The sequence below is a fragment of the Vulpes lagopus genome, chromosome 6 (genome assembly GCF_018345385.1).
Source record: "Vulpes lagopus strain Blue_001 chromosome 6, ASM1834538v1, whole genome shotgun sequence".
Lineage (NCBI taxonomy): Eukaryota > Metazoa > Chordata > Mammalia > Carnivora > Canidae > Vulpes > Vulpes lagopus.
The window spans coordinates 109433032-109459426 of record NC_054829.1 but is presented as its reverse complement, the minus strand read 5'-3'; the positions used below and the strand labels follow the sequence as shown (position 1 = coordinate 109459426).

Sequence of the window (26395 nt, the reverse complement as noted above, 5' to 3'; positions counted from 1 at the left end):
TGGTTTCTATAAATATTTAGTGCAGGAATTAACACTGTGTAAATGTGAATTGTCAAAATTTAGTATTACTCAAGTTGAACACTGAAAATTATATACATTTTTATTTAGTGGATATTATCAAATTGATGTTATTTTATTTTTATTCCAATGTAGTTAATATGCAGTGTTATATTAGTGTCAGGTGTACAATATAGTGATTCCATACACAGTGTTGTGCTCATCACAACAAGTGCACGCCTAACCCCATCACCTATTTCACCCATTTCCAACCATCTCCCCTCTAGTAACCATCAGTTTTCTTTAAGCGTCTGATTTTTTGGGAAAAAAAAATCAGATTTTTGTTTTGTCTCTTTTTTCCTTTGCTTGTTTCTTAAATTATGCTCATGAGTGAAATAATATGGTATTTGTCATTCTCTGACTTATTCCACTTGGCATTACACTCTCTAGCTCCATCCATGTTGTTGCAAATGGCAAGAGTTCATTCTTTTTTATGGCTGAATAATATTTCACTGTGTATATATAACACATCTTTTTATCCATTTATCCGTGGACACTTGGGTTACTTCCATAATTTGGCTATTGTAAATAATGCTGCAGTAAACATAGGAGTGTATATATCCCTTTGAATTAGTGTTTTTGTACTTTTTGGATAAGTACCCAGTACTATGATTTCTGGGTCATAGAGAAGCTCTATTTTTAACTTTTTTTGGAACCTCTGTACTGTTTTTCACGGTGGCAACACCAGTTTGCATTCCCATCAACAGTGCACAGAAGTTCTTATTTCTCTCCTCCCCACCAATACTTGTTTCTTGCTTTTGATTTTAGCCAATCTAACACTTAATAGGTGATGTCTCATAGTTTTGATTTACATTTCCCTGATGATGAGTGATGTTAAGCATCTTTTCATGTCTATTGGCCCTCTGGATGTCTTCTTTGGATAAATGTCTGCTTATGTGTTTTGCCCATTTTTTAATTGGATTATTTGTTTTTTGGGTGTTTTAAGTTCTCTTATATTTTGGAAATTAACGCTTTGTCAGATATGTTATTTGCAGATATCTTCTCCCATTCAGTAGGTTGCCTTTTAATTTTGTTGACTGTTTCCTTTACTGTGCAGAAGCTCTTTATTTTGATATAGTCTGATATTTATTTTAAACACATTTTATTAGGAAGAGCAAAATTATTTGTTTTTATCATTTTCTGATAGGGTTAAATCGGTATTTTGGTGTATGAATGGAAGCAATATGGTCAAGAGAGAAACTCTTATGCAGAGACAAGTTACCTGGAATGAATGAAGAATTTTGAGTGAGATATAATCTTTTCTTAGAAAACAAGTGGTTGAAGACTGAGACACTTAGCAAAGACTCTTAAATTATTCAGTGATTTCCTCAGCAGCATTTTAAATTGTGTTTATGTAACTGTTTCATGGTTGACTTTATGCTTCTCATGTATTGCTATTTTTCTTTGTCCTTTTCTCAAGAGTAGGAAGAGAATTTCATTAAAACACAAGACAATTATATTTGTTGGCCACACTTCATAGAAGAGTCATTGTATAATTTGGCCAATTTCCTTCACCACCCATTTAAGTAGTATGGCAAATGTAATTGGGATTTCCCCAGCCATTTAGGAACATCTATAAATCTTGTTAAATGTAGATGCAGCCACAGAATAGCTTTAGCTCTGGAGAGTCTACTCAGCCTGATGGCATTGCCTTTATTCCCACCATCAGATTTCTTTCACCCAGTTTTCCAATTTAAAAAGCGTAATTAGCTTTAATCTTTTAAGAAAGTATATACCTTCATGTACTAAATTCTTGATAGAGCAGGTATGGTACTTAAGCCTAGGAAATTATGCAGAGTATGTAGGGTAATCAGTCTTCAAGTTTTCAAGAGTGTTGTGATAGATAATCTATGTCTTTTTAATTTCAATGGAGAGTCTTCCATTCTTTAGGAGAATCTTTTGTGTGTGTGTGTGTGTGTGTGTGTGTGTGTGTGTGTGTGTGTAACAGTGATGATGGTGAATTGCCTTGATGCATTTGAGTTGCGCATACAGAGCACTCTATTAAGAAATACTTTGTGTTGTGAATCCCAAGACAATTGTGTATCTTAATTATTCTTCGCTTGTAATAATAATTTCTTTAGTGCAGCAAAATAAACTCATTTTATGTCTAAGGGTTTTGGGTTTCACAGCATTTACAGACAGTCCCTTTCTTATTTCCTATGCGATCTATTACCAGTATCAAATAGAGAATTCTGAGAGGAATTGACACAAGACTATGGGGAAACCAATATATACAGACTGCAGTCTTGAATTTTGATTTTATAGTGGCACAATATACAGTGCATGGTAAAAACAATAATGTGCTGAGTATATTCAAATTAAAGCCTGCCTAGGATTGATCTGGAAATTCTTCAACATTAGTAAGAAAAAATAGCTATTTTAAAGTAGGGGAGAGGTCTAATCATCCTCATACATGGTGAAAAGAATAAGGTAGTTGCCTGGGAAACCACTCAGCAGACACTTTGAAAATATAACTCTGATTATTCAATAATAATAATATTTCCAGTTATTCTTCTGCTTCAGTTTTCCCCAGGTAATAACTGGAGATGCAGGACTAGAGTTTAGCATAGGCACATATCTACTCCTGGACCTTCTTACAACTGGGAGTTCACTTTCCATTATTTCACAAATCACTTCCTTAAATGTCCTGAAACCCTTCCTCATACATTCCCTGCTAGGTGCTGTAGGAATTTAAACAAGATATTTTATTGGCCAGGGTGGATGACCTGTGACCTGTGACCTCTTGATCTTCTCTCAGAATTTTATCAGTACCTTTACCAGAATGAATTCAAGAATAGGGGTGAGGTTGCGTTGAAGATGAGTTATAAAACATGCTGAGTTTTGGTCATTGGTCATCATATTTTGAACTTACAAAATTGTTCTTTTGTTCTGTTTTGCTTAATTACCTTTGGTTCTTCTTACCATTCTTGATCTGGTTTCATATTGTTATCTTTGCATGGATGTTCTTCCTCTCCCCACCATGGTATTTTTGGGTATTCAAACCAAATTAATGTTAATTGCTATGCAGGAACTTTGCTATTTATTCAACTAATAATTATTGAGCACCCATTATGTACTTGGCACATAGACTTTGGAGAAATGGTGTTAAACATGCCAACAAGTTCCCTGCCTTTAAGAGATTAGTATTTTAGTGGGAGTTAAAGAATGGTAGGTGATGGGACAGATTTCTTTTAAGTAAGTAATCAAACACATTGATTTCAGATTGTGTTAAGTGCCATGAAGGCAATATACAGGGATGGGGTGAGTGATTCAGATTAATAAGATGATAGTGGGGCTTCCTGAGAAAGAGTTGTAAAAAGTATATTGGTAACATTTGAGCAGAGGCCTGAATGATGAAAAGAAGCTACCCATGAAACGAAAGGAATAATATTTATACCAGAAGAGGGGAAAAAGTATGAAGTCCCCGAGACAAGAATGTGAAGGGCATGATGGAGGAAAAGAAAAAGCACTAGTGTGTGTAGAATATAACAAGCAAAAGGGAGAGTGGAATGAAATGAGGTTAGAGAGAGAGGGAGTAACTGTTTTATATTGGATATTATATATGAAGATGGATCCAGAGATGTTTGGAATTCGAAATAGAGGTCAGGCTAGACAAGGATTTTAGAAACATCTATATAGAGAAGATAATTGTGTGAATAGATGATTTACTATGTTATTTCTAAAGTCAAATACATGTTATGACACCATGTCATTTAACTAGAAAATAGTGGAAAGTTGTTTTATTCTCACATACTTAAAGACTGAGGCATGGTTACAAAGGAAAATGACCTCCCCACCCCGGGCTTTTAAGGCTTTTTGAATAAGGTTTCTTTCCATATGAAATTCTGAGAATGTACAGATCTCCTTGTGAAGGTCACACGTTTGACAGATATATAATGTAAAGAAGAGATCTGTTTAGTTGGCCTCATTCTGCTTTTGGATGGCAAGAGTTTCAGACCCTTTGCAATAGACATAGTGTTGTGGGTTTTTTTTTTCTTTTTTTTAAGTTTTATTTATTTATTCATGAGAAAGAGAGAGAGGCAGAGACATAGAGAGAGAAGCAGGCCCCATTGCAGGGAGCCTGATCCTGGGACTCCAGATCACATCCTGGGTGGAAGGCAGATGCTCAGCCACTGAGCCACCCAGTAGTTCCTAGACATAGTTTTGGTAGCTGATGTCAGAGTGCAGAATTTTCTAGGAAACTTATTCAGATTTAGCAAATATAGAAATCAGTTATTATTTAACAATTGAAAATTAAGTGTTTTTCTTTTGCTGAGTCTCATCTATCTAATCATGGTTTTATTTGGTAAGCTATGAATGTCTACTTAACTGAAGTTTTTTTTCCCCTCTGTGTTTTCAGATTGTAAAAGTAAATATTACTCTGTCATGCTGCTTTAGAAGTTTTAATTCATACATTATTTTGTGACAAAAATATGACCTGAAAATTACAGTATTTATATGAGATTCTTTGTGATGATTGAGCCAAGAAGGGATATGGGAAACGGGTAGAGTGCCTAAAGTTTTTATATTTCATGTAAAAAGTAAAACAATAAAAATGTCTCATTTGTATTTGGCTACTTTTATGTTACTGAAAGATCAGTTGGAAGCTCCTTATTTTTAACTAGTGGGTAGATGTTCAAGGAATTCTTGAGTTTCTTTCTTATAAAGCATATACTGGATAAAAAGCTTTAGAAACAAGATTTCCTTGTTTAAGAACAAGACAAACTTGGCCTTACTTGTGGCAGACTATTTATCCTTTGTAGGATTATTGTTAATTCTGAGTTGGAGAGCAATGTCTATTGGTCCATTCCAGTCACTAGTGCTCCTGACAACAGGACTGATAATTTTTTAGGCTATCAATTATTTTCATCCTAGTTGATTAAACCACTTAATAGTATTTGATTGATGACCTGTCCTGCACTTAAGAGGATGGTTTGTAATCACAGGCTAGTTGATATATATATATATATATATGTATATATATATATATATACATATATATATATTTTTTTAGTCAATAAACATTTATATATCACCCATTTTTATAGAGGTTTTGTTACTGTTATTGATCACGGTTAAGCAAATGATATGTAACCAACTACCTGGGAACATATAAAATTATTATGGGCTCTAAGATATATTTTCCTCCCCTTTAAGGACACATGGTTGAGAATCTGACATGAGGACTGGGGAACTTATTTCCCTCAAATGAGGGAAAGCCAGAAAAAGGGAAGAACGGTTAATAATTTCTTGTGCTCAATTTAGGAAAGGTCACAATAGAAACTGATTCAAAGAAGAAAACACTGGTGCTCCTGGCTAGCTTCCAGGTGAATTTTTGTATTGTGAAACTCGTCTTTTTTTTTTTCCTTCCACTTAGTTATTTTTTAAGAGAAATTTATTTTAAGGGATAATCATTTGAGCATTCAGTGTGTGTATATGCACACACATTAAAAACAAGAAAGGAGCTTAGTATGTTTGCATTAAAACTTGTGGCATAAAATTTTGCACTGACCAACATGGATGAGTATCATTCTTTTATTGGTAAGTCAGGGCTGAAAGATTTCTTTCCAATAATCATATTAAAAATAAATTCATTGTATTACAAGATACTTGGTTTGTGGCTCAAAATTTTTGCAGATTTAATTCCCAAAATTCCTAATTACTTAGGGAGGAAAATGATTCCAGAAGTAAGCTGTGTACCTCCTTCTTAAATTTAAAGGTACACTTCTCAAAGGGGCAATAAAAATCCTCTTTCAAGAAAATTAGAAACCCCAAAGAAATATTAGAATTATTATGGCATTTAGAAAAATAATTTAAGATTTTCAATTTTGTTGTTAGCAAAAGAGGAAAAGTAAACTTTTCTTTAGTACCATTAGTAATGGATATTGTTGCAGATAATTGAGTAAGGTAACTTTTACCTTTTTAAGGTAAAAGTTAAATATTATCGTCAAAGATGTTGCTTAGGATCAAGTACAGTACATTCTAGTGATTTAGCATTCATTCATCATTCATTTCTGTAATTTTTCTTTTTAAATTATAATTTTCAAAGAAAATATGAGAAAATATTATTTATCTCTCCTAGTTCCCAAAGATACCTATTTTTATTCTAATAGATGGTTAATTTTCATGACTATTGACATAAAACTAAAGTGTCTCAACAATTTTTTTTTTTAAGATTTTATGTTTTTGAGAGAGAGAGTGTGTGCACAAGCTTGGGGAAGGGCACAGGGGGAGAGAGAAGCAGATACCCCAATGAGCCGGGAGCCTGATGGTGGGGCTCCATCCCAGGACCATCAGATCATGACCTGAGCGGAAGGCAGACACTTAACCAGCTGAGCCACCCCAGCACCCCAAAGTGTCTTGACACTTTTTACAGTATTACCTATTGGTGATTAGGGGCTCCTACCCATGATGTTGGGCCCAGGGAATCCAGAATCTTGGGAGATTGGTTGAAATGCCATTTGGAAAAGCTGTTGGATTCTGAAATCTTGATTTGCTCTCCTCTGGTGCCTTACTAAAGGCAGTCAGTAAAGAAGGAGGGGTTTTGCTCAGTCTCTTTTGCCTGGGAGGCCTGTCCAGTTAACTGCTGCCAGCTCTCTGCAAATGGGCACACCAGAGAAGAAGAAAAGCAGGCCTAGCCATTCGGGGAACTCACTGCCTGCTGTGGGGTGGAGTGGGGCCACTGCTTATGTAGTTGCTGAAGCACATTATTTAAAACTGACCTCAAGACTTTGATCTCAGTTTATTTTTAGAAATAATGACACTATAGCACTTTGAGGCCTGGATGTTATTTCTAGACTGGACAGTAATATTATTTTTCTGAGAAATAGAATTTTGGGATTTTAAATAGATATTTTTGGGTCAAGATTTCTGAAACTTTTCCAGGAAATGGGACTTACCGGGCAGAAAGAGATGGGAGCAGTATGCTTCCTCTATTCCTGCTGAACTTGGACATGAAGACTGAAGGATTGTAATGGAAGGGGTGCATAATTTTCCTTGTCCCTCATTCTGAGCGAGTTCCCTAATGTACAAAGAAGAAAGAAGCATATATTCTTGTCAGTCATCTACTTTCCAAGTAACTAAATTTTAAATTGCAATTATAATATCTACCAGGTTGTTTGTGGGGAGTATATTTGTGTTTATAAATTGTAACCTGGCATATCTATTAGCTTGCCTAAGAGATTTGGAGACACACACATACACACAGGTCTGATTTGGAATATATAAATAGTAACTTTTTATGTATATGTATTTTGTATTATGTATTACTTTATGGTACATAGTTAATGTATTTGGATATTTGAACAGAGAAATGTCTTCACAAATCCATTTAATTTTTACAGACACAGTTTTCATTAGCCTCCTGAGTGAAATCCTTGCCTTTAATCTTTTCTTTCTCTAGTTTTCATATTCCACAATATTTTTCTAAAATAACAATAGCTAGCATTTTGTTTTGCTTATTATATGCCAGGCACTGTTCTGTTTTTATGTATAAACCTTTCAACAACTCCATGAAGTAGGTACTATTAAAAATCTTCATTTTATGGAAGAAGAAATTGAAGCACAGAGAGGTCAAGGTGTTTGCTCCAGGTCACAAACCTCCTAAGTGGTAGAGTTGATTTTTGAATCCAGGCAGTCTCACTTTAGAAACTGCATACTTAACTACTAAATCATACTGCCTTGCAAACAAAAACATGTTTCCTCAGCCTTCTAATTAAAACCTACGTTCTCTGCAGCAGAACATGCTAACTTAGCTTAGGACTGATTTGTCAGCTTTTTATGATTCACCTCTGCTCATGTTTGAGGTCATTGTTCATAATCAAGCACATTAGACTGTTTTTACTTCTCCAAAATATCCCGAATATGTTTTTACTTCATACTGTTAATCATTATATGCTTTTGTCTAGAATTTGCTTCATCAGTGTCTAACTGGAAAATCCCTATTCTTCAAAGGCCAATTCAAGCTTTACCTCTTTTATACATTGTGGTAAAATTGTTTTCTCTTTCATTTGTACTTAAGATGTAGCTGTTTTGATACTTGTCCCATCATATGGTGTTGTTTATCTATGTTTTTTCTTCTTGATCTGTGGGACTTCTTGAGTTAGGGATTGTTTTCCTCAGCTTTGTATCCTCAGTACAGCTAATATAAGTGAGTGATTCGTAGTAGGCACTCATGAAATAGTGTCAGTATTAAATTGAATTCAACACTGAATCAGTTCATGTCCTAGAATTGCAGGAAGGTAGAGGCATCCTGAATCTGGCTGCAAACCTCTATTGACAAGAAAAGATGTCATGTGCCTTTCACTGGGAGTACTGTGTTCCCACTGCTGATTTCATGTGACCATCTCGTAACCAGACTCAACTCTTGGGCATGTTGCCATGTCCTGGGTGCTGCTCTGAGGGGCCCTGCCTGGTTTTCAGTCAGAGTTTCCTGTGCAGGTGGTGGAGGATTTTGAAATGCCTGAAACTAAACCATTACACCCACTTAAAATAGTTTCTCTTGTCTGCGTATGATAAGAGGTAGGTGGGAAAAAATTAGTGCACACAGACTATTTCTTGGAGTTGAGGTTGCCAAATAAATGTCATGAATGAGGTAAAATAACACATGTAAGTTGTGTTTAAAATATTTTGCCCCTCCATTCTTCTATTTATTTTAATTTAGAACATAAGTTTCCAGATGTTAGATTAGTATTGACTGATTTTGCAGTACCGTCTCTTATTCTGTTTTCTTGATTATAGGTCATCTGACACAAGTGTATTTAGGGAAACTGGCAGGGCAGGGAAACTGATGGAACATGGTGAAACCAAGAGCACTGAATTTCTCTAAGGAAAGTAGTGAATTCGGTCAGATTTTTTACAGTCATAAAGCATTTTGTATTTTGCCCTTTGATACAGTGAAACTTTGATGACTTTATTTTGACTTTAATTGAAGAATGTTTGAATTAAAACATTTACTTTAATGATAATAGTAGAAGAACATTTTTCTTTATCTACTGTAGTAAATGCTAAGATGATAGTTCTAATTTTAAGTTAGGTAAATGCCAAATTATAGGTCTCTGCATGACTTCAGCAAAATAAAGGGTGAGAGAGATTATTTAAGGGTTTTAGACACCTCTCTTGGAGTAGAGAAGAAAAAAAGACAAGATTGGCCTGTTCATAACTGCACTATTATTCAGTATTGGACTGGAAATTGAAAGCTGAAAAGCACTGAAATAAATTAGGAATTTGAATTTCCAAAGCTTATGGACTTTTAAAATGAGTCAAAACATCAATAATCAAAAACTTAGAAAAATTAATAGAATTGCCATTTTAATTCAATTTATAAAAATCTGAGTATATAATTTTCTCTTACCCTATTCTGTTTTTAAAGGTTTATTTAGAAATTATTAAAAGAAAATCTAGTATGTTAAAATAATGTTTTTCCTTTCTATCAAAACAGTGGAAACATTTAACTTAATTCTGTGTTGGAAGGTTTCATGTATGTAATCTAATTTCATTCTTGCAGTTACCCTGTAAACCATTATCATCTTTCATCATATAAACACAGAAAAGGAAGCTCAGCAATTGTTTCAGAAAACAAAGAGCAGAGCAGGATTCAAACCCAGGTTCACTGCTGACTGCATTCAGTTCTTTTTTTCCTTGGTAGGAAATTTCAGTTTTGACCAGAGATTCCCCATGAAATAGGGAAACAAACTTACCAGAAGTACAAAACTAACAGTAAATTTTAACTGGAAAAAGTCGTTTATATTGGTTATGTCATTTGGCATAATTTAAACAGAAGTCATCTAAATAAATGATTTTTTTAATATTCAACTGTCATTGAAATCTCAATAGAGACTTATTAAATGGTGGGCTAACGGTATTTATCTATGATTTTTGCTTCAATAATATGATCACTTGCATTATAGCTCAGAATAAATTTAGGATAAAATTTGAGGTCAGATTTTGTTTTTCAGTACAGTTTTGAAGTTTTCTGTGGATCTATTGGAACTGGCCATGTCACTAGCTTTGCACTGCAAATAAAGAATGTACAGTATATTCTATTTTCCATTTTTAATACAGAAGTATCATACATGAGAGATGGAAGGAAAGGAAAAGAAATAACAGCTTAAGCTTAACTATAACTAGCAATAAAACAATATTTGCTTTAGTAAATACAGTCAACAGGGACCTGACACCTGATCTTCAATTGGTATTTCCCTAATTTACTGAATGATTATAGGAAACTTACAGAAATGTATTTTGTGTTTCATTCTGACTCTTAATTTAAAGGGATGCTCTTTGTGACCTACCTATTTCACAGAGAGATGGTATAGATTAATTAGACCCTGCCATCCAAGTACCCAGTGCCTGCCCTAGAGAAAGGTGTTCCATAAATCAGACCTGTCTTTAGGAGGCCTTTGTTTGTCTCAAGTCCCTGAATAGGATGGTGCATTTACTTCATATCCTAATGGGAGTCACCTATATTCAGGCCAAGGGCATGTTCTCCCATGACACAAACGACATTTGTTTTCTTTTAGTTCTCTGTGACCAGATTTCTGCTTCTGTGGACCTCAGTGTCCTCATCTGTAAAAGCAGCAGTCCCTAGCCAGATAATTCCTTTTATATTTAATTTTTAAATTATTTATGTGTGTGAGAGAGAGAATAAGGGAGGAGGGACAGAGAGAGAGGGAGAAAGAGAATTTTAAGCAGGCTCCATGCCCAGCATGGAGTCAAATGTGGGGCTCAACCTCAAGACCCTAAGTTCGTGACCTGAGCTGAAATTGAGTCGATGCTTAGCTGATGGAACCACCCAGGCGCCTCAAGCCAGATACTTTCTAAATTGGGAACTAACCCTAGAGTAACCTTAATTCATAAATATGTTTGCTTCTCTTGGCCCACCTAGCTTCTCTGACCTAGTAAACATTTTTTTTAAGCTCATGTGCTATTAAATGACTGTGGCAGACTGAGATAGGCCATTCAGATCCTCCTCTAAGGAATGCCTTGGTGGCCAGAAGTGAGGCAGGTAGTCAGCAGAGGCTCCAGCAGTCAGAGTCAGCTTCTGCCGCAGAGAGCTGGCTCTCCCAGGGTCCAGTTCGGACACCTGGATGTCTCAGTGGTTGACTGTCTGGCTCAGGTCATGATCTTGGGGCCTGCATCAGGCTCCCCATAGGGAGCTTGCTTCTCCCTCCGTCTATGTCTCTGCCTCTCTGTGTCTCTCATGAATAAATAAAAATCTTAAAAAAAAAAAAAAAAGAAACATTAATACATCAAATATGGCTCTTGCCAGTACATGTTAGAGATACATTACAGTATTTTTTAGCTGATCCTCAAATACATCATTATGCTAATAGAGGCCATTCTCTTTCTTCCTTTTTTCCTTTATTCCTTTCTAATTGTTTGGATTTGGTTGTGTATGCCCTAAAATACTAGTAAGTCTATTACTATGAGCTTGATATCCTTATACGGACTATATGGTGAGTGTTTCTAAGAAATCAAATTTTTATATTGTAACAGAGGGCTGATGTTTCCCTGTTTGTGCTTTTATATTGTAACAGAGGGCTGATGTTTCCCTGTTTGTGCTTTTATATTGTAACAGAGGGCTGATGTTTCCCTGTTTGTGCTTTAATTTTGAATTTGCATTTAGAGATTTGGCTTAAATTTTTTTGGATTTGAAATGAGAGTTCCCCAAATTCAATTATGTGACTTCTTAAAAATTTGATTTCTCTCTATCCGTGATTAAGGTATATAACTTAGTATTTTTCTGTTTTCTTTTACATGTTATTGTTGATTTTATTTTAATCCAAAAGAGCAGAGACTTGTCTGTATGGCTGGCATCTAGAAAAGAGTTAAAGGAAAAGGAACTTGGGTGAAGCAAACATTTAAAAAACAGCATGTATTAGTTAAGAAGAGGTAAGAGACTAATTTCTGGCATGTAGGTATTACAGTAAACCTAAACTACTTTTGATTTTACCTACTATTTATGTTGTGGTCATAAAGTAAATATACCAGTTACACTAAGCCTTTGTAAATTTAATTAGCTCTTTAGCATTAACAACTTTTCGTACTGTCTTACTTGCTTTTTCATCTATCCATGCATTCATTTTAACAAATTTTCATCTCTTAATAATATTGGCACACGAGACCCCCGGAGCAGTACCACGTGAATGGAATGTGTTCCAGAGATAAAATAAAACAAAGGCATAGTTCTCTTTGTATTATTTTGTTCATGTTAAATACAGATACAAGCTAAACTATACTGTTAGGAGTCAGGATAGTGGCTACTTTGGTGTGGGATATTGGGGCTGGGAGCATGGAGGGTTTTGTGTGCTGGTCATGTTCTGTTTCTTTATATAGATGCTGATTATATGGGTGTTTATACTTTGTGAAAGATCATTGTACAGTATACTTATGGCGTGTGCAATCCCATATGCTTATTTTAATTTTATACCTAAATAAATATCTTTTTAGAATGTCAGACTGAGGAACCTTTGGGTTAGGTGTACTTTGCGCCCACTTACACTTTAAGAATTCCAGAATCAAATATAAAATCATAGAAATGGAAAATACCTTTTTCTAGTCCACTCTGTCATGAGGATGAATAGAAGCCTAGAAGGTTTTGGGGTGTTGCAAGTGTCCTACCATACCATTTCACATCTTCAAACCAAGGAAAATGATGTTTGGGAAGGTCTCACCTTCTGAAGAGCACCGTGATCCAGCTGCCTCCTTTGCTTGAGTTCTTCCTACTGTTGGGCTCAGCCTATCACATAAAAGTAGTTCCTTCATAGAACTATCCTTTATTAAACAGGAGACTTGGGTTAACATAGCTAACAGAGATTTCTAATGACAATTCATACAAAAAGATTTTCTTTCATTTAATCGTCAAATAATGTGATTTTTCAGCTGACTGGAACTATCAAAGTATAAAATATCCTATTTGTTTGAAATTTTACTCTAGCTTTTAAAATCTTTGCTATCAAAAATAAATAAATAAAATCTCTCATGGCAGTTTATTTCACAACTGTTTAAAAATAACATCTTTGGTTGATTTTTGAGGCTTGAGTCAAGGTGCTACTACATATTCTTCTATGTGTATTTCTGCAGATTTCCTACTTAATATTAGTATGATATATCCTTTAGGTTTGTACTTATTTTGCCACTAGGTAAAACTACTTATTTTTTTTTCTATATACGTGGGGCTGCTTTCACTTGATTGATTACTTGATTTATTACTTATTACTTATTACTTATTCAAGGCCTATAGTTCAGATTTTAATTGTATATATTATATATTATATATATGTATATATATGTATATATATGTATAATTGTATATAATATAAACTTGATTTTTAGCTTTCTGATAATCTAATGAGTAATCCCATCTTCGTCAATCCAACAAGCATTGAATTTCTATAATCTAGGCTCAGTTGTCATCCAGTGCTGACACAGGGCCTCCTTATTCAGATGTTTTGTCTTGTCTGATTCTTAGAGCAGCCTCTTGATTGATTATCCAGATTGCCCTCATATATCTTTGGTCACTGAAGAGGAAAGTAAATCAAGTTACATCAAGAGTAGTCTCCATTCTTTTTTTACTCCTGCTTTTTTGTTTGTACCACATTTTTCCTGTTTACTTACACATTCATTTAATAAATATTTATTTTTTTCTTTACTATATGTCAGACATTGTCTTAGGCATAGGATATAAAGTAGTGAAAAAAAAAGTTATGTATTCTTCTGTCCAGATCTTACAGTTTATTTAAAGAGATAATCATTTTTAAAAAAACATACAACTGAATTAAAAAAATCATGAATGTGGCAAGTAACAATGAAGTGGAATTTGTATTGTGTGTAAGAACCAATAATACAGTATTTGAGCATGTTAGAAATGGCTTCCTTAGAAAAACTTAGAACATGAATAGGCATAAATTAGACAAGGAAAGGAGCAGTGACTATTTCAGCAGTGGGGATAGCATGCACAAAGGTTCTGAGGTGGAGAATTCATGGCACATTTGAGGCACTCAGATGGCTGGAGGTGAGAGTACATAGGGATGGGGAGGAAAGTGAATAATGGGGAGGACTTCTGGATTGGGAGAAGTGAACGGAGTCAGTGGACTGGTGGTTCTAATGGTTGAAAAAAGTTACCTAGAGGACTTTGAACACACCAATTTGGAAAATGAACAGTTCGTGGTTGGAGATTAGGGTTTTTAACTTCCTGACTCTGGAGGAGGATGACCAAGTTTCAAGGAATGACTACAAGAGTAGTGATTGAAATGGGCCAGAAATAATCTCCAGATACTTGGAGACAAAGCCTTCAAGGAACTGAGAAGTTGTGTGTGGACGAATTATCCCTATGTTGAAGTAGCCTAACATGTTGGCAGGCTGCAGATGGGGATTGGCCAGGTGCCACATGTTTAATAAACAAAGAGGGTTGAATGGTTGGGATGCAGGGAACGGATAGGGGAAGGAGACTCCCTAAACCAAATAAAAATTTCCTAAGATTTGAATGGTTTGTATGATAGAGATAGCCTGGATTTTGAGTGATCTCTTTTCCATATTTGCCTTGTATTTTGGCCAGTATATGGACTTAAAAATAAGAACTAAAGGAGTCTCCTCATTTGAGTTGCAGATTCCAAGATGGCACAAATTGTGTCTTAATCACTTATGTAGAGCCTGTGTAGATCATCTTGGCTTACCTAAAGACAAATGGTGTTGATAAATAAAAGCATATTAATAAATTCTGAGTGAACAGTGCAGCTATTTTACATGGAAGATTTTGTTGTTTTTATTTTCATACAATCCTGCAAATTTTAAAAATTTTACATGACATTTTACCTTTGTGACTACAATTATATTTGCATGTCCATTATTTACCTACTAGTCTCATGTTTTTTCTCTCAAAAGTGAACTTTTAAATGAGAATAATTTCCCTCTGATTCTGTGGGAACTTTACCATTTATGCAAATATTTTGAGGAGCCAATTAATCACACCCTTTTGACAAAAATTGCATGGAGGAGCACCTGGTGTGATTAGGGTTTTTTTTTTTTTTTTAAAGATTTTGTTTATTCGTGAGAGACAGAGGCAAAGATATAGGCAGAGGAAGAAGCAGGCTCCCCGTGGGAAGCCCGATGCAAGACTTGATCCCAGGACCCTGGATCACAACCTGAGCCAAAGGCAGATGCTCAACCGCTGAGCCACCCAGGCATCCCAATGTTTTGTCTAGGAAGGATCTTTCTGCCTCCCCAAATTCCAGTTTGAAAGCTTTTATCATTCAGTTGTTTAGCCAGCCATCAGTCTGTCTTCTCTAAGCAATTGCTTGACAGATTCAGGTAGTTTAAAATCATAATTTATATACTTTTGTAAAGTCAGAAGTGTGGGGACGACTGGGTGGCTCAGCAGTTGAGCATCTGTCTTTGGCTCAGGAGTTGAAATTTATTATTTTTACAATAAGACTTTTTAAAATAATGTGAAAGGAGAAGGTAAATAAGAATGGGCACAAATAACTCAGGAATAAGGCTATGTGAAAAGAAAAAAAAGATTTAGTGTGGAGGAGATAGGCGGGTTGTCAAGGATGGAACATGCAGGGGTGGACTATAGCTGCAGCTGCATGTTTGATTCTGCTGTGAGAAACTAATTCAGGATGCTCTCTTCAAAGGTCTCTGTCATGTCCCATGTTTCCAGGTCACTTGGCAGAATTCTGAGAGTCTCATGTTTTAAGGAGCAAATGGTATGGGTTTCTCCCTAGTGCCACTGGCATTTTATTCCCTGAGGGATTAGTAGCCATTGATTTCTTTTAACTGTGATAGAAAAAATAGTGAACTCCTAGGGGTTCCCCTGACCTCTTTCCAGCTGTTAGGGAGTCTTGTTTGACTCTCATAATACCTGTAGATTGACACAAATCAGATTTTTTTCCCCAGTACCACTCTACAGACAGTAGACACTTTAACAGCTGGGACAGTGGGTATGTTTATTATAATGGGAGTAGAAGTTAATTTCACGTTGTCATTCCAGGACAGATTTTTCTGCTGATGACTTTAAAGTTTTCCACAAAGAGGCAAACATCTTCCTCTTTAGAGTTTAGAATGAACCAAAGTCAATTTGGGTGACATTTAATATACCTCCTTATGAATTGTAAGTGTTGAGCCAAGCAGAGTCACAAAAAGCTTTTGCTTTAGAGCTGGCCCAATTTGTAATGCCCCATCAGTGGCAAATATGTGTTCTAAATGAGGTAGCACTTACTTGAGATAGAGAATTTTAGATAAAAGATACTCATTACCAATGAATGATAACATCTAGAATGATGAATTACACTCTCTTAAGTCCAGGGGATTTTGTCGTGCATTTCAGATGCATTGTAACGTCAAGATCAGATGGAATAAGATGATACACCCTAAACTGTAAGCTATCTAGAAAATTTTTAGGTGATTGAAAAGTACACAAACATATTTCACAGGTATTCTAATGTAATCTATTCTTTATAGGTCTACTTCCAAAGGGAATTGAACGGGGAACTCTGAAAGCAGAAGAATGCAATGTGAAAGAAATAACAATATTCAGTAAATTCAATTTCTAGGGTTTTAGATTTGTTAAAGAAAATATTTGTAACCTCTATTGTATGAAAGCACTATAATCAGATCATTTGCACCCCACTGATCCCTCCACCTCCTCAGCTCCCTCAAATCCACTGTACCTATTCACTCCTGCCCTTGAAGAAGTCAGGCTTTGCATTTCTTTTGAGTCAAAACAACAGTCTCATTTCAGAAATTAAAAAGTCCTGACCAGTGTAGTATCATTTGAAACTTCACTCCTCTGCCAAGTCAGGCCTGTTGCACACTTGAGAGACTCTGGGGACCAGAGACGGGTGTAGTACCCAACATGTTTTATGACCTCACATCCTCTCCCATTCACTGGTTACTCTTTGTGGCTCTTTAGGGCAAAGGTATAAGGAGCTGTGTGTTTGATTTCACTGCTACAGTTCTAATTAATCTGTACTACAACTGTCTGAGAGATACATGATTACTGATCTCCCGGGACATTCTTGAGGGTTTTTGGACAGTTTCCCTTAGGGACCGCTGGTGACTGTTTTGCTAATGATGGCTATGTTTCGGCCCTCTGGGTGTTTTTATCTGCCTTTCCAGCTTTTGGGCTTCTGCTATTCTACTCCTCTTTGGGGTCACATTGGGTCTCCATGTAGTTCTTGTGGGGATTGTCCAACGTAAGACAATCTATCCTTCCTAGGGGCCCACATCTGGCTTCTGGGAATGGGCATCTTTGTCCTGCTGGTGGTGGAAGTATAGCCTGATCCCAGCAGAGCCTACTTTGCTTTGCAGTTCCAGGGCAGCTAGCCAGACAAAATTTCATGCTGTTAAAGTCCAGTTAAATAGGAAGCCATTCTTGTTTTTCTCAAACTGTAGGAGATGAATTCCTTCAAATATTTCTCTCAGACACACCCTTTTCTCTCTCAATTTAGTGCCCTAGAGTAAGCTCTTTTCCAGTGTGGGGTAGAAGGCAATGCAGAATGTTCTGAGGACTCTATCCACAGCAGTCCTCCTCATGGTCTTGTTTTCTGCTCTTATACTGCTGGAAGTGAGCAGTGGGCTCATAGTGGCAGAGTGGCTTCAGCTGACAACTTGACAAGTCCTAAATATATGGTTTTAGCATCTTGTCTCTGACAATTGTGTTTAGTTTTTAGACTTCAGAATTTCAACTAAAACTGAAACTATTTTATCTTGTTTCAGTAGTTTTTTTTTTTTAAGGAAGCTTCATTAAACTTCCTATTTGTGTGTGTGTGTGTGTGTGTGTGAGAGAGAGAGAGAGAGAGAGAGCGAGCACGCGAGCATGGGAAATAAAAAAACATCCACAAAGTGTGGGTAGATTAGAGACACATGATTACATATGCTGAGACACAAGACTGGGTGTCTTGAAAGTTTTTAACTTGGGGAGTATGGTTCAATAAATGATAATTTCACTTTCCATCTCCAACTTGAAGGGTATTATTATTATTATTATTATTATCATTATTATCATTATTATATTTGTGATTTCTAGTTTAATTATTAGTTCATGAGTAGACTATAATAAGTTACTTTATCTTCCAAAATATCAGTGTCCTTGTATCTGCTTAATAAAAATGCTTAATAAATATGTTCATAATGAATATGTTTAGGTACTATATTTGATCTAGTAATTTTCCCCCCTAAGTAAGCATAAGTCATTTCAAATATGTAACATTCTCAGGATATAGAGGAATAAGTATACTACTTCACTTTCATAAAATTTGTTCTCTTTTGCCCTTAATTCCTTGCAGAGCTTATACTGGAAGTCATTTTTTTCTTCCTGATTTTCACTTGATGGTCTTTTTGCTATAGTTTTTCACTCATGACTAAGAGATGTATAGTTTTTAAATGAATAGCTTAGCAATATAAATGAATATGTATTTATTTAGAGAATTGATATGAATTTTGAACTTTATTGGATATGATTTTTTATGTTCAGAATTTGAACAGTAAATTACCACCTTCTTTTTTTATAATAGGGAGTGTGGACCCAGGGCCTGCAACTTATGCAGTCTAGGAGATTCTCGCTAAATAAAGAAAACAAAATTATAAATACAAAATGAAACTGAAATGTAAATATATATTTAGAGGGAAAATAGTCACAAGAAATTATGAATTTAAGAAGCTGACATATATTGCAAAGCAAAATGAAATTTAGAAAAATAGTAAAAAGTTAGTGTTTCTCCTTTGCTCACCCACACTCGTGGGGTGATTTGTAGTACAAGTTCACATACCAGGGTGTCCTCACATCACATGATAGGCTGGGAAGTGGGCATATTTCTAGAAGCATTATGTTGGGATAAGTAGTAATAACAAGTATATCCAGAAGTGGTTGTGAACCAGATAAATATGTTTCATTATATCCAAACTAAATTATGTGTTTGACTCAACTTCCCCTTTGCTAGACCTCAAAAATATTTGTGGCCACTCCAGTATCACTCAGTATAAGCAGAGATAAAATTGAGGGGAAGAGCAGTGGAAGGAAATCATGATCATACTTGTGTTGAAACATCTGGTTTTGCAAGTTTTATGCGAACATATGACCATTTTTTTTTTTGAGAAGATATGACCATATGACTAAGATCCTCTTAGGGGCCCAAAGTTTAAGATTTTTAGCTTCACAGTTACATCTGAGGGAAACTCATTAACAGAGAAGTAAATAACTGAAAGTTCCAGATGCTTAAAGGAAACATAAAAGTCCATTTCTCCCTCTTTTTTTCCTTCATTCTTCTAGATTGTTATCCAGGGTCACCCGAGCAGCTCAGTCAGTTGACTCTTGATTTTGGCTTAGGTCATGATCTCAGGGTTGGAGGATTAAGCCCTGAGTAGGGCTCTGGGCTAGCGCCAAGTCTGCTTGTCCATCTCCCTCTGCTTCACATACCCCACGCTTGTACTCACTTGCATGTGCTCTTTCTCACTCTATCAAATCAATCTGTAAATTGTTATCCAAAGTTATTTTTTTAATATATTAATATTAAACTACATGAGGAAAAATGTCCTGTGGATAACTATATATTTGCTGCTTTTCATGTTTTGAATAAATTATGTGTATTTAATTAGTAGAAAAATAGATGTAAGAATAGCAAAATATGTTTACTATAGTAAGAAAAATTAATTCTTCTTGTGAAATCCCAAAAGTAATGTTCTTTTGTGTTACTATGCAACTACCTATAAAAATCATCTGGGCCACTGGAAAAAATGGTAAAGCATGGATTGTAATTATCTTTAGTATGCCTTGTTTCTCTTTGGGGTCCTTATAGTCTCAAGGTAGTGAGTTTAAAAGATTTTAATACAGAATGTCCCAAGTGACATAGCTCTATTATGCCTAAACATGAGAAAGGAATTATGTAGCTAAGTTCTTCCAAAAGCACAAGTAAAATTACACTAAGGGGACAGTACTATATTGACCAAATTCTAGAGACTGAGGGTAGAATGAGATACTATACAAAATTCATTACCCATTACCCTTCTATAGAAATGCGATCAGAAAATTTTTAAAATAATTTTTATTTATTTAAAGATATTATTTATTCATGAGAGAGACAGAGAGAGGCAGAGACACAGGCAGAGAGAGAAGCAGGCTCCTCACAGGGAGCCCGACACGGGACTCGATCGCTGGATCGGGATCACGCCCTGAGCCAAAGGCAGATGCTCAACCGCTGAGCCACCCAGGAATCACAGAATAATTTTTTAAATGCTAGATGAATTAAATTATTGATGTACAATTAAAATAAAGATATAATTGAAATGTCTTTAATACTTAATATGCACCAATGAATATTCTCATAATTTATTTATACAAAGGTTTGTTTTGGGGTGCCTGGTTGGCTCAGTTAGTAAAGCATGTGACTCTCGATCTCAGGGTCATGAGTTCAAGCCTCACATTGGGCATGGAACCTACTTAAAGTTTGTTTTATAAGATATTAACAGTCACTTGAGCCAAAACAGCTTAAAATTCTACTATTGAATCCTCTATCTGTACTGTGTGAATTCTATCTGACACCTTGTGTTCTAAATGCCATCTAGGAAAATTTGCTCTCCTCCTGTGACTTGACTGTGACTTCCTACAGAGACTTGTTTGGGCTATCAGTCTTTTCTGGGTACCACTTTCCGTTTATTTTCCTTCCTGGTTTATTTCTCTAAACAGAATCTTTTGGTGATCCTCTCAATACAAGTTCCCTGCCTTAGAACATGTAATGAGTGATGCCAGTATGTTAGCAAAATGAGACACACACAACCAGGCAGAAGCACCCCTCTCCCTCCATAACAGGAGAATGGCAACACCATGAGAAGCTTTGAACCTAGGAGGAAAGCTGGCTGATGTCAACTAGGACTAAAGGGGTATAAGTAGAGCTTCCTGTCCATCTCCTCCCTTTATCATCTGGAGGATATCTACACTCTAGCAAGAATCTTTATAGGATTTTATGCCTGTGCCCAAATTCTACACAGTTACACTTCCTCTTCCTCTCAGAGGATAAAAGCTCAATTCAAATTCTCTTAACCCATCACCTAGAGATAATGAGAGGCTTACTAAGAGATTTTCCTGTGACTTCTAGTATGTCTGAACAGAGTATTTCCATCCCATGCTATATTCTTGGTAGATATGTAGATATTTTATATATTCTGTATAACCAGATATTAAACATTTATATGAAAGTATTTTATGTAAATTAATGTCCACTATTTACAATTCTAAGAGGCCTATATATATTGTATGTTTAAATTGCTACTCAACAAAAGCCTATTTATAAGATACTTTATCATGTGTTTCATAATTTTGTATGAAGCATTAGTTTTGTAGCAGATATGATATGTCTCTGAATGAATGTCACTGTTGTGCGGAGCCTTGGGTGGCTCAGTCGGTTAAGCATCTGCCTTTGGCTCAAGTCATAATCTGGGATCCAGCCCCATATCCGGTTCCTTGCCCAGCGGGGTGTCCGCTTGTATCTCTCCCTTTGCCTGTCCTCTCTGCTCATGCTCTCTCTCTCTCTTTCTCAGATAAAGAAATTAAATAAAAAAAAAAAAAGAATGTCATTGTGGTGGAAGAGGGAAAATATTTTTTTTGCAGGACAGCTTAAGAGTGGTACTATCAAATTTTATTATTTATTTCTTTACATTCCTAGAAAATAGGCTAACTATATTATCTAGTACTACTGAAATAATATCATATAAATTATCAGAACATAGTTCATTTTGAATGTGTGGAATGAATGAATAAATATAATTTGCATATAAAACTGGTCAGTTTAATTTGTCTAAAAATTTTACACTCAAATTATTTCCCTGTATTATCGTTAATTTTTGAGATGTTTAGAATGAATAATAGCACTGAATAAGTATGAGTTTTTGTCCATATTTTACTGTATTGATTTTTCTCTTTCTCAACATACATACCACTGGTTCTCCCACTGTTTAGCACAATCATATGATTTTATGGAAAATTATTTTCATAGTATATTAGAGTACATATAAAATGATTAATACTTGATGAAATTAATAGCATCTGTTAAGAATTTTGGTTTCTTAGAGTTACAGATTTCTAGGAATAATAAAAATAATGATGATGATACCATAATTTGTTGAGTACCTACTTTCTTCCAGATATGCTGCCTGGTGCTAGATATTTTATGCTCCTTTTATAGATGAATCTTTTGAGCAGTCAAGGAACTTTGATACTTAGCTACTTGTAAGTGGTAGAACCAGATAGCAACTCTTGACTGTTTTACTCTGAAACCCGAGGTCTTTCTATCCTTCTGGGTTGTTTCTGTGTCTAGAGTTCTACAAAATCAGGAGCTATCATTATAGGCCTTTTATTTCTCTGGCACCTGTGGCCAGTGCCATCTTCCTCCACAGGTGAAACTGCAGAAAGAAGGTAAAATGGAGAGGACTGGTTTATCCCCTGTGTGATAGATGTTTAAAAAAAATAAGGGGAAAAAAGGTTTATCACAAAAATTGTAAACCATTCCATAAAGAATGAAAGTTTGACTGACATTCAGAATTTAACATTTGCATGAGCTTCCCACACAGGAAAAAAAAAAAAAGCTTTCAAAAGACTTCACTCTTAAGATATATGAACTTTTAGTTCATGTATCTAATTCTACTCTACCAGGAAAGAAAGAACATCATCCTATATAGTTATAGAATCTTACCGATTTATCCAGGATATTACTGGCAATAGAAAATAACGGGACATGACCAGTCCCTAATGTCAGAAAGAATCTAGGTCAAAGAGTTAAAAAAAAATAAAATCTATGATATGGATTAAGCCTAGTTTAAAAGTATAAAATGAAAGATAATATTTAATTATGAATTAAAAAAACTTAATATGACAGCTTTAAATCCATATATATATCATACTGAGCTTTGTAATGAAGTGACCCCTTTAAATAGCTCCTTCTAACTTACAGTGTGGTTTTAAGTGTGACCTACTTAAATGGATAGAATCTATATTCCTACCAAAGGAATGCCTCATTAGCTTGAAGTAGTTTCTCAAACAAGAAAAATGTATTCAGAATACAATTTTAAAAATCTTTAGGAATAAGGTCTCTGAGTAGCCACATTATAGTGCTCCAGAATCTGTGCCCTGAGGATTGTACCTTTTATTCAGAAAACATCTCTTCAGGTTCTCACTGCCTGGTTATTTGTAATTAGTTTATATTTTTTATCCTTGTTATCCTCTATTCTTAGTTCATAGCAGTTTTGAAATGATGAAGGGGCAGTTGTCTTCAATTTCTTCATTTGACAGAGATTTATTTAATGCCTGTTATGTGTACCTGAAATTGTTTAGTGTACTGGAGATACAGCAGTAAGAGCTGACAGTAAAAAACAAACAAACAAACAAACAAACAAAAAACACATGGGAAGATATAGAAAAGTATAATAAACAGATGCAAAATATAAGACTTAAATTAGTTTAGGTTCATTTTGTCTAATCTTCCCTCTTCTGAAAATGGACAGCCAGGCAGGTGTGGTTCTAAATGGGGAGTAAGGGTGTCTCTTACTTGAGAGTGTAGTTTCTTAGAAACCAAACAAATGTGACAAAGTTAAGAATCAAGTTGGGTTGGTTATGGAAGAAACCGGGAAAGCAGGATTAACCTGCCCTGAGAAATAAACTGATCTAAGGCATTGATCTCAAACTGGTGCACCGGGCTAAGGAACAACCAAGGAGATAGGGGCAGGAAAGATAAGAGCAGCTTGATCTGGCAAGCCAGAAGGTCGGCAGAACAAACATTAATGATGGATGGAGTTGGATTTTAAACCTATTTTCGTGGACATGAGGAGTGACTTCTAACTGCTATGTAAGATTGTTTGTGGGTGGGAATCTGTTTTTGGGGAGGGGTAACTAAAAGAATTTAACCCTCTTGGGTGTGGCAAATTCATGTCCTCCATAGGTTGTATGTTTACACTCATGTGTGTTTGGAGGAAGTTGTGGTAAGTGACCAATTAAGATAGCCACCTCTCTCCTCCAGCCCAGACCATCCCTTGGCATTGCCTGTGCTGACAAGATGATTCCACATTGAGGTGCAGAGAGCAGACTGAACACAGGGAAGTACCCTGTGGGCTTCTACACCTCAGTAGCTTTTTCAGGCTTCACTGGATTATAGCAGAGTAATAATGGTGTTAGTAATGACCCAATGGTGTCAAAAAAGGTTAAATTATTTTATGTGTCATTTATTTAAGAAAGCAGTGATTATTAGATTTACCCTCAAGAGGTTGATTTTTTTAAAAAAAAGATTTTATTTATTTATTCATGAGAGACAGAGAGAGAGAGAGAGACAGGCAGAGGGAGAAGCAGACTCCATGCAGGGAGCCCGATGTGGGACTTGATCCCAGGTCCCCAGGACCACGCCCTGGGCCAAAGGCAGGCACCAAACCGCTGAGCCACCCAGAGATCCCCAAGAGGTTGACATTTTAAGTTGTTTGTCATTTGTGGTGGGGAAGGTAGTTAACTTTTGAAATTTACTAGATGAAAGTTCATTGGCTGGTGTTGCTGGATAAATAAATTGTTGTTTTATGTAGATTTAGTGATACTCCTATTGCTCTGTGAAAGTGATTCAGGGCTAGCCCTTTAATTTCCATTTGTGATCAGTTATTCTCCATAAAGATTAAATTTTGATTGGAACAGGAGTGAAGGATTTACGTCAGTAGGTTTGAAATCACATTTACCTCCTCATTTGAAATAAATAACTTATTAAATTTAAAAAGTATCTAAAAGTATCCTAAAGCTGGGAAGAAGTGACTACATTTTCTCACAATTCTCAGAAAATTTTAAAATGCTGAGGTCTTTGTACTGGGTAGTACCATTCTCTACTGATACCATGTCAAAACTGAATGATGATTTATTTTATTTGCACATTGTTTGTATGGTGGATCTTCAACTATCCATTGCTAACAGCATGTATCTTTTCAGACTTGACAATATTAAAGCCTGAAGGGTTATTATTTTATCCATAGAACAGTGGACTTGAGTTTCAAAGGAAGAAAAAAGTCAAACTATTACAATTTGAATACTTTAATAAATATTAAATGATAAATGAATCTGGTTCTACAGTAGCTTCAAGGTGTGTGGATAATAAAAGAAAATCTTCAGATGATGGTAAACAGTATTATGGATGTCTTGATTTTATAATCTCTTTGCCTCTTACCATTACAGTTGTGAGACCTGGGAATGATGAGGTAGGAATGTATGATTTTTAGTTGCTGATTGAATTAAAAGTAAAGGAAATTTTAATGCAAAATTTAATTATCTCTTGAGAAGGATAAATACTGAAATGTCCCTTTAGTAATAATAGGCCTCTTCACCTTCCTACTCCCTCTAAAGGAAAGTTGTACACTTGATGTTGAATATGAAGCATTTCCATTATTTCTAAATTCTGATTTTAATGAAAGCTTTAGTTCTATCACTGTGTTTGGAATGTCCAAACATGCCCCAATAGGAAAGTGTGGTGTGGGATGCCTTAGGAGTCATAGGGGATCACTAAGTTATGTGACTGTATGGAAGAAAAAGTAATCAAAGCAAAAGCTCATGAAGATATCAGTACTATTATGAAGTTAGACATGAAAAGCAACCTCTTAAGACAGCTCCAGTGACCTTTGCTTCCTGATATTACTGCACTTGTATACTTTGTATACATACCCCCCATTAAAAAAGTGGACCATCTTAGTGACTTGCTTCTAAACAAATACTATGGCAGATGTCATGGGATATCACTTTTCTGTGATTGAGCTGGATAAGACAGTGACTTCCGTTTTGGTAGGAGATTCTTTACCTTAGTGGCTTTGATGAAGCGCTTTGCTATGTTGACACAGAGCAAGGAAGTGAGGCCAACAACCACCCAACCAAGAGCTGGCTAGGAACCAAGACACTCAGGTCAACAACTTCTAAGGTACTGAATACTTCCACCAACCATATGGACTTGGAAACCAGTCCTTCTCTTGTATTTAGATGCGACCCCAGCCCTAGCTGATATATTCATTGCAGCCTTTTGAGAGACCCTAAAGCAAAGGACTCAGTTAAACCATGTTCAGGTTCCTGATCCACAGAAACTGTGAGATTATAAATGTATGTTATTTTAAGCTTCCAAATTTGTGGCTATTCGTTATATAGCAGTAGAAAACTAATACTTTGGTGTATTTGTTAGTTAGAGCTGCCATAAGAAAGTAATACAAATTAGGCGGTTAAACAATAGAGTTTATCTTTTCAAATTCTGGAGGCTAGAAGTCCAAGATCAGAGTTTCGGTGGGGTTGGTTTTCCAAGGGCTCTCTTTGGCTTGTAGGTATCTTCTCCCTGTGGCTTTATAT

At 35.6% G+C, this 26395-nt stretch overlaps 1 protein-coding gene and 1 non-coding gene across 14 annotated transcripts in view; both read left to right on the top strand.

The window, feature by feature from the left end:
* Positions 1 to 26395, top strand: part of CAMK2D (calcium/calmodulin dependent protein kinase II delta) — a 305194-nt gene that overhangs the window by 66565 nt on the left and 212234 nt on the right. The gene's annotated exons all lie outside the window — the stretch shown is intronic.
* TRNAE-CUC lies at positions 20412 to 20484 on the top strand. The gene has a single exon. It is a non-coding gene; the product is annotated as a tRNA-Glu (tRNA).